Raw genomic sequence first — 13,786 nt, forward strand, 5'->3', positions numbered from 1 at the left:
GAAAAGAAGTAAAATTCGGAAGTATAATAGATACACTAGACTCTTTAGAAACAGGTCATTTCCTCATGCAATCTTTGCAGATGTAGCAATGCTTGAATGGGCAAACAGCGGAATCATCCAGATCGGGGACTTATTTGATATAGAGGGGTTCGTTCAGTTTGCAGATTTAAGGACTAAATATGGCATTAACAATAGAGATTTCTTCAAGTATCTCCAGGTCAGGAGTTTTTTTAATGATAAAGCAGGGGGGTCTGTGGGAGTAGGCAGGAATGAGATACTGGAAAAAATTAGACTTTCGGGGGATTGTACCATTAGGCCTTTCTATGCCTGTTTGATGAAAGTGAAAACTGATGATTTAGGAAAGGTGGGTAATAAATGGGCGGCAAAACTCAGCATAGATGCCGGGTGGTTTAAAAAATCATTGGACCTGGGCCGTACTATACTGTGCTCATCCCCCATGCAGTCACAACTCTACAAAACTATTTATTCATTGTACCATACTCCTGCCAAGATAGCCAAATGGGGAGGGAGCACGGGCATAAATTGTCCCCGATGCAATGCTAGCGAAGCAGATAGTATCCATATTTTCGCTACATGCCCTCAATTACACACGCTAATAAGGGACATCGAGGGTTTTCTAGATAGATCCCTGGGGATTCAAATCAATCTTAGCCCAGCTAGAATAATCTTAGGTTTGGGATTGGAAGGATCTGACACACATCAGGAATTTCTGTTTGTGGCAATGTCAGTATATAGATTGACCCTAGCAAGGGCTTGGCTTGACAAAAACCCACCGACACTGCAAACTTGGCTGGCTAATCTCTTGAATGCGTATAATATGGAGAAGAACATCTATGCACGTAAAGGGAAAAGGGGAAGGACACTAGGCCTAAGAATATGGCAACCTATAAGTATTTGGAAGGAAGGAATAGGGTCTTAGGTACACCCAAGAAGGGCTTAAGCTTTAACTGTAATTAACTAAGAAACTCATAAATACTGTTTGTGGAAATGTGTAACGAAAAGCTTGTATATCTTGTAAAAAATAGTTTATTTAGCTATGAAGCATGAAGTATTAATGCTGGAAAATTCTATAATGTATAAAGTGTGTGCAACATGGAAAAAAATAAATAAATATAATTTTAAAAAAAAGAAAGTGTTTCTGATATTCAAAATGTTTTAGACATATGTTCAGGTTTAAATCAATTTTCACAGAATATTCAGCAAGATTGTCAGGAATTTCTAATGTATATGCTTGTTGTATTGCAAGATGAAGGTATAGATATTGAAAATCTTTTTGGCCTTTCCTATAAATGGCAACATGACTGTGACAATTGTTCGTTTTCAAGTAGTACTAAAATAGACACTGAAAGATTTATATATTTGACTTTACCAGACTGCAAATCAGTGTCTTTAAATAATCTAGTTAGAGAAGGAAATCAAAACATGGTCTGTACCCAATGTAACTCACAAATGTTATCAACATTATTTATACAAAGATATGGACCGTATGTAATTTTAATGCTGCAACGATGCAGACCTGATGGAAGAAAACTGACAACTTTAATAAAAAATGTTGTGGCTTCTCAACTATCAATATCAGGAAGAACTTTTGTAACTGTAGCAATTATTTTCCATGATGGTCCTTCTACAACATCAGGACATTACACAGCTTATTTAAAATGTACAAAAGGCTGGACTCATTGTAATGATACTCAATTGATTTTTAAACAATGTTTGCCTTATGACTTACCAAATTCTTACCTAGTGTTTTTACAACCAAAACTTTAGGGAAAATAATTGGCCTGGGAAAATTACTGCTGTTAAGAAAGGGTAGTCCGGTGTTGCAAAGTACTTTGTGAGTGAGGGTGATCAGGTTCAAAAAATTCTTGTAGTTGATGTAGAGGTAGTGTAAGTGTATCAGATAGTGGGTGATGTGGCTATCACAGGAGATGTTGATCATCAGTGAGGCAGAGGTGTTTTAGATTTGTTGTAGTTGTTGTAGATGTTGGTAACAGTTTTTATTCCCTTGCAGAGGTTTCTTTTAATGGTATACAGCTCCTTGGTAAGATAAAGGATGAGTAGAGTCTCATTGGCATACCAGATGATGTTGAGATTCTGATAGTGTGCTAGTTCTTTAAGGTTCTATGTACATGATAAATAGCATCGGTGGAGGTATAACCATTGTTAGATGGTACAAAAGATGTTGGTGCTTTTGATTCAGAAGGTTGGGAAACGGACGCTTAAGAGTACTATTAAGTATCTTACAAACTAAGGATTTCACACATACTATTTGGCCATGAGGAATGGTATTTGAAACAAAAAATGACTATTTCGGGTAAATGTTGTTAGCATATGTTTTTACATAACTTTATTTAGAGTGTATAAAAAAGAAGTAATCATTTTTTGTTACTTTGTGATTGTTGGAGATGTCCCATTGATACGTAATAAATTGCTGTACGAAAAAAACATTTAAGATATGTTTTTTTCTAATTTTTACATTATTAATGAAAATGCTGAATGGGTTTTGTTTTTTTTAACAACTCTTTTTATTGAAAGATCACAATACAAATGCAGCACTCCGAGTCCCGGAGGTACTGCAATCAAGTCATTTCATCATCAATTACGATCCATAAAGCATATAGCTATACCCCCCAATCTCCCAACATCCCTCCACCTACCTATCCCCCCCTTCCTTAACTCCCCCCTACCCTAATTCCCGCCCGCCCGCACAGTGGTACATTGTCCCTGTACAATGCAGAAGCGGAATACATATACTAAAACTCCGTGTACTATAACGCTCCTTAGCACCATCACATTGGCCCCTCATTATCTATAAGCATTGCTGGCGGCTCCAGCCATATCCCCCGGTAATCTGCCCATTGTTTCCATATTTTGTAGTGTTTCTTAGGGCATCCTCTGGCTTCATACACAGGCCGTTCCAATCCCATACAAAAATCAAGGCCCTGCTTCCATAATGTCACTCTAGGAACCCGAGGATCTTTCCAGGCCTTAGCTATATCCCTCTTCGCGACCATACGGCCCAGTAACAACAAATGTCTCTTATAGATATTGCCCCCAACTCCCTCAAGGACATGAAGAAGCCCCAATTTGGGGGTGCGTGGGAGTTCCCAGCCCAGCACCTCCAACAGGCAGTCCCATACACCCGTCCAACATTGCATCAATCTGTCACAACTCCACACCGTGTGCAGGAAAGTGCCAACTGCTTGACCACATCTCAGGCAGTCGGGGGACGCAATCAAACCTGCCTTCCACAGTCTCTCTCTGGTGTAATAGGCCCTATGCAAACATTTAAATTGAATAAAGCGCAGGCGTACAGCGATAGCCGCTCCCCTTGGGACCTCAAGAGCTTCCCGCCAGTCTTCTTCCTCCAGTTCCCCCACTTCCCCTGCCCAAACCTCCCGCAGATGTTGTAAGGACGACGAACAGTGTATAACCAGGGTCTGATAAATACGGGATATCTTCTTGTCTTCTAGATCCCCCATGAACACCTTTGCTTCTAGTGGGCTAAATTCGGGCAGAGAGTCCAGGCCCTCCAGTGCGGGTGCAATGGCATGGCGATACTGCAGGTACCTGAAGAACTGCGTCCGGGGCATGCAATATTCTTGGCTGAGTTCCTGAAATGACTTAAGGGACGTGCCCCGCATAACGCGTCCCAAGTTCGAGATTCCAATAGAATCCCAACCCCGGAAACCCTGCAGGGACGCCAGCGTCGGAAGTTGGCCATTTCGCCAAAGCGGGGTCTCTTCAGTAAGCTTACCCCACCACCCCATACGGTGCAGCGCCTTTCGCCAAATCAGAAAAACCACCTGTGTAGCATTAGGCAATCCCTTCCTCAACCGCGCCGAGTACAGAATAGTGTGAAGCGAGTTCGGCTCCATCAAATAGCGTTCAAGGGCGTATGCCGGATCACCTCTGTCCCCGTACCACCACTCATTTAGGATAAGGAGGTCTGATAGTATGCAGGATATCTGACGTGGCCAACCCACCACAGTACGTTGTCAAAAAGCAGGTACGAAGAGCCACGCGCACGGCACCTCCCGCCCACAAAAACTGGCCCAGAGCTGAGTTCACTTGTCGAAACCAACGCGACGAGATTGGGAACGGGTGATTCTGTAATTGGTATAATAGTCGTGGGAAGGCGACCAACTTAAAAATCGCTGACCTACCATATATATTAAGAGGCATTCGGGCCCAGGATTTCATTTCGGACTGAACCTGGTCCCACACCGGCACTATGTTGCGTTCCCAGGAGACATCGGGCGAAGCCATCTGAAACACCCCCAGGTATTTAAGGCCTCCAACTGCTATTTGCAAGGGCGACGCCCACTGACCCAACTCTATTCGATCTCCCAGCGTCCAGATAGTAGATTTCCGCGGGTTTAAGAACAGTCCTGACACTTCCCCAAATATTCTCATGATCTCCAGGACTCTAGGTCCCGACTTATTCACATCTGTGAGGAAGAGAAGGACGTTGTCCGCATATAGGGCAATTCTATCTGACGGCCCTGCTTCCCACTCAAACCCCGTAGTTGAGCATCCATCCTGACCCATGCTGCCAGCGGCTCCATGGCAAGCGCAAAAAGGTATGGCGAGAGGGGGCACCCCTGCCTAGTGCCCCGCCCGATGGAGAAGGTCACTGACGTGGCACCAGCCACCCTCACCGAAGCCGTCAGGTCGGTATACAGGAGCTTCACGTACGACAGAAAGTGCGGCCCGAGGTTAAGCCGCGGGAGAAGAGCAAATAGGTAGGTCAAGCTGAGGGAGTCGAAAGCTCTATCAATGTCCGCTAAGAGCAGCGCTGCCGGGGTTCTAGTACCGCAAATCGCTGCCACCGCCACATGTGCGTGTCTGATGTTGTGCCTTGTTGCCCTGTGGGGCATAAGCCACGCCTGATCCGGTGTATTAGCTCTGCTATATAAGGGAGAAGTCGGTTAGCAAGCGCCTTGCCCAGTATCTTGGCCTCGATACTCAACAGAGATATCGGGCGGTATGACTCATGCTTGTCAGGCGGTCGACCCGGCTTATAGAACACCACAATCTCTGCATGCCTCCAATCAACGGGCAGGAGCCCATGCTCTCTCGCTGCCTCCAGGGCTTTCCGGTAGTGTGATCCCAACTAGAGATGATATTTCTTAAAGAACTCGCTCGGGAACCCGTTGGGTCCCGGGGCCTTGCCTGTGTTAAGTTCTCCCAGAGCTGTACCAAGTTCCTCAGCCGATAGTGGGAGTTCAAGGCGCTCCCGCACAGCCCCTGGCAGTGCACGTGGTTGGAGGTCTGCAAGGAATTTGTCGATATCTAGTGGGGAGAGACGTTCTTGCGGGGCATATTGAGTCGCATAATATCTGGCGAAGCTGTCGGCCAGTGACTTTGGGGCTGAGATCGTCGCCCCAGTGTCGTCCTTAAGGCTCGGCAGCACCTGTGTGTGAAATGTGTTTTGGCAGAGTCTGTGCAACATCGTGCTCGATTTGTCACCCCATTGATAGATCCTGCTCCTCGTCGCCAGCCATACCTGACGCGCCTCATCTAGTAGCATGGATGCATAAGACTGTTGAGCTAGGAGCAGCTGTTTCACTCCTCTATCATCGCTTGCCGTGCTGCATCGGGACTCTAGCTCCTCTACTTTCGCTGCAGCCTTTACCAATCCCTCCCTGCGTTTCTTGCCGGCCGCCGAGCACCAGGCGATGTCCACTCCGCGCAGTGTGGGCTTGAGGGCCTCCCAGACTGTCTGTGCATCAGCCACCAAACCTAAGTTCTCTTCCCAGTAGTGGGCTATGGCCACCCCCATATGTTCCTGGTAGTCTTCCTGCTGTAAGTTCCAAGCGGAAAGACGACATCGAAATGGCCGTCTCGCTTTCCCCAATGTTAAGGTCACCGCCACTGGAGAGTGGTCTGATAGTCCCCGGGGTGAAATGGAAGCGGAGTCCACTCTCCCTACCACGACATCAGGAACAAACACATAGTCTAGTCTGGAGAAGAATTTAAGCACCGCCGAAACATAAGTGTATTCCCGACTATGTGTGTGTAAATAGCGCCATGTGTCCACCCATCCCATTCCTCGAGCCACATCGCTCAGCTTAGTGGGTGCGTCTACCAACTGTCCCCCCCCAGGCTTACATCTGTCCATCCGGCACTGCATAACGTCATTCCAGTCACCCCCTATTACCGCCAGGCTCTCAGGAATCTCAGACCATACCATATAAAGCTTCTCTATCAATGCCCATTGTACCGGAGGGGGAGCATACACGCTTCCAACCACCCATGATTCAGCACCTATCGTACCCTTAATAAATAAGTACCTACCCTGCGGATCATTCCACTGTGACTCATGAACATAGGACAGCCTTCGATGCACTAGGATGGCCACTCCCCGGAAGCCCAGCGCAAACCAAGCGTGGTAGACTTGGTCATACCCATATCGTCTCAGACTAAGAACTTTGGTACCCAATAAGTGTGTCTCTTGTAGCAATAAAATATCTGCTCCCTCTCTTTTCCCCAATCGCAGCACTGCTCCTCTCTTGATTTTGTCCAGCATTCCCCGCACATTCCAGCTCAACACACGCATGCAGGCCATAGACGCCCTAGATTCCGGATTTTCAACCGCCATCCAGTCGCAAACACACAAATTGGCCTAGTGATGTGTACGGTAGGCAAGTACACATCTGAGTAGACAGTTTCAGCAACACTGTGTATGGCAACTGACACCCACCCCCCCCACCCCCCTCCCTCCCTCTCCCCCCATCCCCAGGATTCTGTGCCCAATCTCCAGCAAACCCTCCCCCCAAACACCCAGTTCCAAATCCCACACTCCCCCATCCACCCCTCTCCCCGTACCTCCCAAACATGGTAGCACCTGTCGCGGTCGGAACCCGGCCTGGTCTCCAACGGGAGAACCAGAGTCGCATCCTCCAAGGAACCCCTTCGTGGCAACCCCTAGTAACTAGGCTGTCACTCCCTCCCACCCATTCTAGCTGGGGCAAGGTCCCAGCCCATCATAACAGAGCACCTGAGCATCCTACAAAAAGTTATGACCCAAGTCCCACAATGATCAAGGGGCATCTGTCCGCTGCTCCTGCGTGGAGCCATCCTGTCGGGCGACCGAGCCGGCGCGTGAGCCCCTGTTCGAGCGCGATCCTCTGCGACGCCGGCGTTGACTTCTGAGGCCCCCCCGGGCGACGCTGCTGGAGGAGGAGTCCGATTCCCCATCTCTGGCTACGTTGACGCGAATCTTCACCGTTTCGTCCATCCACTGGAAGACCTCCTCAGGGGTGTTGAAGAACAGGGTGCGGGACTGATAGATGACCCGCAACCGCGCCGAGTAGAGCAAGGCATATTGGAGCTTAAGACCACGGAGTCGGGCCTTGGCCGCAAGAAACGACTGACGCTGTTGTTGCACCATCTTCGTATAGTCCGGAAATATGAGGATATTGGAATTCTCATGCGAGAGCGTGCCCTTGAGTCGTGCTTGCCTCAGGATGGTGTCCCGATCTGAATAATTCAAGAATTTTGCTATGATCGGCCATGGGCGCGCTCCCACCGGAGGTTTCTGCACTCGCGCCCGGTGGGCCCTTTCCACCACAAAGCAGGGAGACCAGTATCCTGCCAGGATCCAGGCTTCCAGCCACTGGGCCAGGAAATTTTCCATTTTGTCCCCTTCGCAAGCCTCCGGAAATCCAACAAAGCGAAGGTTATTCCTTCGAGCGCGCACTTCCGCATCTTCCACTCCTCAGAAATGCGGGTCTCTGCACCCGTGATTCGTTCAACAGCGTCCTGTCTTAGAAGGGTAACATCGGCCCCCACAGCGCCTATTTTGGCATCCAACATGTCCCTCGACTGCGTGATTGCTGCCAGCAGTGCTGCGTTGTCGGGCGCCGACGGCTGAGAGCCTCCAGGGCCCGTCGATTCTGTATACTTGTCCATTGGCCCCTGCTTGCCCTGGCCCCCTCCGGCTCCACCTCGCGTCATGGCACAACGGGGCATCTCGAGAATCCGGATCCTGGTATGCAGGTATTCACCCCACTCCCTATCGAGGCTAGGTATATAGGCTCAGGATACAGCAGTCAAGTGAGCACGGTGGATCACCAATGGCAGGGGCCACACACCAAGCTGCAGGCGCTCTCCCTTCGCCTTGCCAAGGCAGCGAAACGCCGGGCTACAACACACCCTCCGGGGGCTCATCAACCATTATCGCCTCAAGGACCCCCCGCCTGTAGCCGTGGTCTGCTTCGGGCACCACCAATCCTACCCACTGGGGCCCGATTTAGCCCCCGACCTCTCACGACCGCCGCAGCCGTCCGTGCAGCTCACCTCGTGCTCCGCAGGGGGCCCAGCAGCTCTGCAATGGGGAACTCCACCGCACGGCACAGGCCGGAGCCACCAGTCCCCGATGACCAAGGTGAGCCAGCTGCTCTCTCAGCGTCCGCTGAATGTCCCTCACAGCCCGCAGCTACCGTCCGGTGAAGTGCCACACCAGCAGGCAAAGGGGACGCAAGATGGCGGACTCCGCCCACAGCGGCCGCCTCTGGCACTCGCCCGCAGATCTCCCAACAGGGTACCGCTGTTATATCCAAGGGCAAGGGAACGATGAAGTGCGGGGAGGTCACCAACCACTCGGATCCCCCCGGAAGGTATGGGCGCCACTTCCCTCTCACCGCCGGCGCTGGCAGGCTCACCCGGTCCGGGCAGCACCAAGATCGAGGTCTCGGTGTTCTAGGCCTCGCCGGACCCGTCAGGACCAGCTGTATCGCCGGATCTTAGCACCGTCACCAGGGCCGCCACCCGGTCATAATCGCCACTGATCGTAGCCCATCAGAAGGTATGGGTGCCGCGTCCCACTCTCCGCTGGCGCCGACAGGCACACCCGGTCCGGGCAGCCCCAAAATTGAGGTCCCGCCGTTCTAGGCCTCGCCGGATCTTTCAGGACCTGCTGTGTCGCCGGGTCTCAGCACCGTCACCAGGGCCGCTACCTGGTCGAAATTGCTACCGATCGTAGCCCATCTGATCAGCAGTCGAATGCGATAGCAGGGAGCCCCCTTGGATGCCCAGGTCAAGGATATGTGAACAGGATTAGTTCAGGCTGGCCGGAGCTTGCGCTCTAGACGACCGCCACAATCGCCGGCTAAGCCATGCCCCACTGAATATTTTTTTTAAAGATGATCTTATTGATTGTCTTTTTTTTGCCCGTTGTTATATGATGAGTACCATTGAACTCACTGTTTTCAGTGAAATTCAATATATTCTGAGAACAGCAAAATAAGATACATAACATATTGTACAAATTATTTTGTATTGTGAAATATATATTATAACTCAATTTTTTCTTCTCTTCCACAGATACTATATTTATAAAAAATTTATTATTAACTTTTCATTACTTATAAGGTAAGTATGGCAAACAAAAAATACTTTCTCATCACTCTCTTATTTCTCTTTCCCTTTTCCACTTTCTTCACTCTGTCCCTTAGTCTCCTTCCTTTACTCATCTTACTCCCCTTCCCTCACTCTCCTTACTCCCCTTCATTCACCTTTACACTCCTTCTCTCACCATCAGTACCCTTCCCTCACCCTCACTTACCTTCTCCTGCTCCCTCTTTCCCCTCTGTGCCCCTCACTTCTCTTTTCTTTCTTCCTCCATCACTACCCTTCTTTTGCTCTATCCATCACTCTTTTCTCTCTCCCCCCTCACTCTCTTTCCTTCACACCATCCCTCACTCACTTTCAGTCACTCCCCTTCTCTTACTCCCTCACTCCCTTTTGCTCACTCCCCTTCCTTTATTTCCTCCCTCACTCCCCTTTCCTCCATCCGTCTCTAAGTCTCTTCCTCTGTCTCAGTCACTATAACTGCCTCACTCCCTCACAGTCCCTCACTCTCCCTTTCTTTCTCTCTCTCACTGTCTCCCTCTCTCTCCACCACTCTTCCTTTTCTTTCCTCTCTCTTTCCATAAATCCTTCTCTCTCACTCACTACTTTTTCCTCTCTCTAAAGATGCTTCTTTTTCCCTCACTCTCCTTCCCTTACCCTCATATCCCTTCCCTCACTGTCACTGCCCTTCACTCAATCTCACTGCTCTTCCCCTACTTCATGTTCTCCTCTCTGTGCATCACTCCCATTCCCTTTCTCCTGCTTCCATTCCCTCACTCCCCCTCACTCTCTTTCCCTCACTCCATCCGTCAGTCCCCTTCCCTCAAGCCCCTTTCCTTATTCCCTTTTGCTAACTCCCATTCCTTTAGTCCCTCACTCCCCTTCACTCAATTTCTCCCTCCCTCTCTCCCTCTGTCTCACTCAGTCTAACTGCCTCACTCCCTCTCAGTCACTCGCTCTCCCTCTCTTTCTCTCTCACTCTCTCCCTCGCTCTCTCTCCCTCACCCTTCCTCTCTTTCCCTTTCTGTTTCCTTCACTCCTACTTTATCCCTCAGTCCCCTTTACTCTCTCTTAATCTCCTTCTTTCTCTCTCATCCCCCTTTTGTCACCCTCAAACCCCTTCTCTCACTGTTACTGCCTCTCACTCACCCTCAGTACTTTTCCCTCACTCCCCTTCCTTCACTCCTCTTTCCTCACTCCCTCACTTACTCCCCTTCGTTCACTCCCTCCCTCACTTTTTTTTCATCCATGTTTCTCTCCCTGTCTCCCTCTGTCTCACTCACTCTAACTGGCTCATTCCTTCTCAGTTCCTTGCTCTCCCTCTCTCTCACATTCTCCCTCTCTCTCCCTTACCCTTAATCTCCTTTCCTCTCTCTTTCTATCACTCCTCCTCTCTCCCTCACTAACTTTCCCTCTCTCTTAATTTTCTTCCTTCTCCCTCATTCACCTTCCCTCACCCTCTTACCCCTTTCCTAACTGTCACTGCCCTTCACTCACCATCACTCCCCTTGACCCACTCCACTTCCTCCTATCTGTATCTCACACCCCTTCCCTTTCCCTCACTCCCCCTCGCTCTCCTTCCCTCACTCCATTCCTTACTCCCCTTCCCTCACTCCACTTCCCTAACTCTCTCAATACCCTCACTCCCCTTCTGTCTCCTTCACCCCCATTCTCTCACTTTCCCTTACCCCCCTTTTCTCATCCTCATGCCTCTTCCCTCACCGTCATTCCACTTCCCTTACCTTCTCTCCCCTTACCCTGCTCTACTTCCCCCTCTCTGTTCCTTACTCCCCTTCCCTGTCTCCATTCCCCGCTCCCCTTCTCTCACACCCCCTCCCTCACTCACCTTTCCTTACTGCCATTCCCTTACTCTTTCACTCTCCTTACCTCACTCCCCTACCCTTAGTCCCCTTCTTTCAGTCACTGTTTCACTCCCCTTTCCTCACTCACCATACTCCCCTTTCCTCAATCATTCCCTCAGTCCCTTCCTCCCCTTCACTCAGTCATTCATTTATACACTACACATTCATTCAAAAAAAGTATGACACAGTATATAAGAAATATAGCTCTTCTTGGAGAAGTGAAGTTAGTTCTTAGAAGAACTGTTTTTTTGTCTTTTTTGTTTTAAATGTTTTTGTTTTTTCGAACAATTTTATATATTTTTTGGATTTTCTGTAACAAAAAAGAAAACAGGTAACCAAAAACTGCTCAACAGGAACAAAAATATTAAAAGAAAAAAATTAACGGCAAGAGCATCTGTGCTACCTCTTCTTTGCCACGATTAAATCAATGCTTTGTTCTCCGTAGCACAAAATGTTGTTGCAATAGTTGCAACGTACGTGCACATCTGCAAAATCAGTCCGGATATCTAGAGCAGTTGCAGATGGAGATGCTCCCGAAGAAGAGGTGCTGAGGACAGCAGCTGGAGGATTGTCCCTGAGGTCTTCAGCAGATGCCCGAGCATAGTTGATGGGATGAAGATTTTTCACATGCCGAATCATAGTAGCAATGCTAAAAGAATAATGTTTGGTAGCATCACCTCTTGAAAGGATGATGCCACAGATTTTGCAAGTGACCTTTGCAGCATTTACCTTTTTTTGCCCCTCTGGATATGTGAAAAAAACCAAATGAAAGACTCCTTGGTTTTCTTTTGAGGTGGCTGTTCAGGAACAAACTCCACATCTGAATCAGAGGAAGAGTGCTGTGGCTGCTGCTGTTCTGCCATTTTCAGAAGGTGAAAAGCACAAACAATTCCTTGTAGATGTTTCTCCCTGGAAAGTGAAACAGCTTGTGAGGGAAGTGGGTGGGGTTTTTGAAGATTTGGAAAAGAAACTACTATAAACCAATCAAAAGTGTTGTTTTCAAGTCACATGACTTTACGTGCGCGCAAGGTGCGCGCACGCATGCGCGCACGTGGCACGCACGAGTTGCATATGAATGACGTTTTACCCGATTTTCGTAAATGCTTTTAAAGCTAATATACGGTTATAAAAAGTAAAAAATACTATTTTTACAGTTATGTCACAGAATGTCTTGGGTTATTATGTACATTACATTTACAGAAATGACTTTTTGAAATGAAAATTGTTTTGCGGGGTGCGTGCATGCGTGCGAACACCGTGCGCGCACCTTAAAAAACACCAACAAAAAAAAATAAGGCCAGAATTATATAAAAAATCTAAAATGAGTACATAATAATACATTAATCAAAATTACAATTTTAGTATTGTTAAAAATATAGAACATTTGTATAATAACACAAAAAAGACAATAATTGATACATTTTAAAATTAGCATTTAAAAACCTTTGAAATTCACTTAAAAAGCCATAGGTTTCACACACATTATAGTTAGGAATTAGCATTTAAAAAACCTTTGAAATTCACTGAAAAAACCATAGGTTTCACACACTTTATAGTTAGGAATTAGCATTTAAAAAACCTTAGAAATTCACTGAAAAAACAATAGGTTTCACACCAGGTATAGTTAGCTGGACATTTTACTCATACAAAACCATTGAAATTCCCCCGTTATAGTTAGTTGTACTCACTATGACTCGCGCGCCCGCAATCCACTGCTGATGATGTCACATATTACATCATTCATGACATGGTCAGTGACATCCCTGATGACATCACTGATGACATCTCAAATGACATCACTGATGACTGTTTCGTGTGAATGTTTTGGCGGCCAGCCCGGCCGCGAAAGAGGCCTACCGCTGTTGCGGGTCCATGTCGAAACTACTTGGTGGCTGATAAGGAAGAAGGAGCTGACGTCTACAGGGGGTGTCAGTCTCGTGCTTTATTGACAACAACAAAGCTGAACAGTCTCACGCCACGACTGCATTCCAACCCACTTGGGATTTACATGAGTCTTCACTGAAGGGAAAAGACAGCGCACCCACTGGGGTAAAACTTCTCATGCACTACGGATCCCATAAGCCCTTGGCAGTGGCCACGCCCGCCTGGGCAGGGCCTGATTATACAAAAGGTGCATGAGTAATGGGTTTTCTTTTCCCACTGACAACGCTGCTGAGGAAGGGACATTCCCAAAACATGTTTGGCGTTTTATTTTGTGAAAATGCATTCCTGACCTGGAGCCTGCATGCATGCTGTCAATTAAATGAACAAAGTTCACTTACTTCTTGTGGCCTCATTCGAATGGGTTCCTGTTTCGTGTGAAAAAAATAAATATATATATATATATCAAATGCAACTCCTCCCACACGTGAAGAAGCAGAGGCCACAACGGAGACACTGAACGAAGCACTTTATTTGATATCAAGCATGATGCATTTCGGCCAAGGTGTGGCCTTCCTCAGATGCCATCAAATTTTTTCTGGCGACTCAGTCCTTCGTTTTAAATTACCCTGCCACTGTCCCATTGGTTGTAGGTCGCCACACCC

The sequence above is a fragment of the Lissotriton helveticus genome, chromosome 6, assembly GCF_964261635.1.
Source record: "Lissotriton helveticus chromosome 6, aLisHel1.1, whole genome shotgun sequence".
Classification (NCBI taxonomy): Eukaryota; Metazoa; Chordata; class Amphibia; order Caudata; family Salamandridae; genus Lissotriton; species Lissotriton helveticus.